This window comes from Myotis davidii, unplaced genomic scaffold, assembly GCF_000327345.1.
Source record: "Myotis davidii unplaced genomic scaffold, ASM32734v1 scaffold1578, whole genome shotgun sequence".
Lineage (NCBI taxonomy): Eukaryota > Metazoa > Chordata > Mammalia > Chiroptera > Vespertilionidae > Myotis > Myotis davidii.
This window is the reverse complement of record NW_006289407.1, coordinates 81,249-82,524: the sequence shown is the minus strand read 5'-3', so window position 1 is coordinate 82,524 and position 1,276 is coordinate 81,249. Positions and strand designations below refer to the sequence as shown.

Below are 1,276 nucleotides of genomic sequence, written 5' to 3'. Positions count from 1 at the left end.
CACGATCCAGTGTCATGGGATGGTTTTCTAATGAAAATAATATATAACAATAGCTTTAATAATACAAAAGATAGTACATAGGATAGTTCAGTCAATACAGTTCATTAAAGTCTCCTATGATTTACCATTCTCTGTTTTTTTGGTTTGTTTTTTACATGCCTGTTACTATCACAAGGGGGCAGTATTCACATCAACCACAGCTGAATATTAAAAGACCGATCAGTATCCAGATTAAGTTCCCATGGTACAGATATATTTTTTTTTGCAGTAGTTGATGATTTTACAGTACATGATTTTGCATTTATCCAGTAATTATAATTCATCAAGTGTCGTTTTACCTCCAATACTGCTGCTTTCAACACAGTAGCTTCTTTCAACACAGCAGCTGCTTTCTACACAGTAGCTGCTCTCTACACATGTGTGACTGGTCCGCATAAATACATTATGGTGCCAACCCTGTCATATACATCTGTATTTGTACGGGGAGTATGTGATGGGGTTGGCATGATGATGTCATCATGCCAGGTACTTGTATGTGGACGTATCTGCATGTGGGCAGACCTGCCTGGAGACGGGTAGAGGAGCGATGTCTAGGTTCCTAAGACCATCGAAAATATGTGTTTTCCAATGGTCTTAGGTGAGCCCTGTGAAAGGGTCCTTCGATCCCCAAAGGGGTCGCGACCCACAGGTTGAGAACCGCTATTCTAGAGTGTTTCCCTGTGAGAGAGAACTGACAGCCTTCATGAAGTGACCCACGTCCTGTGTGGTTCAGGGTTCAGGCTCTGGATGAGGGGCCCCACGCAAATGACAGAGATGAGACAAGAAATAATACTTTGGAAATTGGAGGACCAGGCAGGAGCCCATCCCAAGAGGAAGGACTCCGCTTGTGCTCAGGCCTTGTCATCCTTTTATTCAGTTTGCGATACACCTATAGCGCTTAGGCAGGCAAGTTCCAGTAACAGGCAGACTATCTTATCAGTAAGGATTTACATGGCTATCTGGTGGGGAAGTTGCTTCAGCTACTATTGTCTCGACTAAACAGTGGGTGCATAGCCTTGATCTTTACCAGGGCTTCAAGGGTCACCAGCATTCCAGGATCCTTGTCCACACCCCTCTGCTAGAGAAGACAATAGGCAGCTTCCCACACTTCATGTCCCAGTTCCCCAATAAAACGCAATGTCTATTTCTACAATACAATCAGGTAAAAGACTTGCAGTCAGTTAAAGTTGTCATAACTTGCCAAACCGGTTTGGCTCAGTGGATAGAGCGTCGGCTT

At 43.9% G+C, this 1,276-nt stretch overlaps 1 pseudogene; it reads left to right on the top strand.

Moving 5' to 3' along the window:
- LOC102767385 overlaps positions 1–941 on the top strand; it is a 3,009-nt pseudogene extending 2,068 nt beyond the window's left edge.
- Positions 942–1,276: the final 335 nt, after the last annotated feature.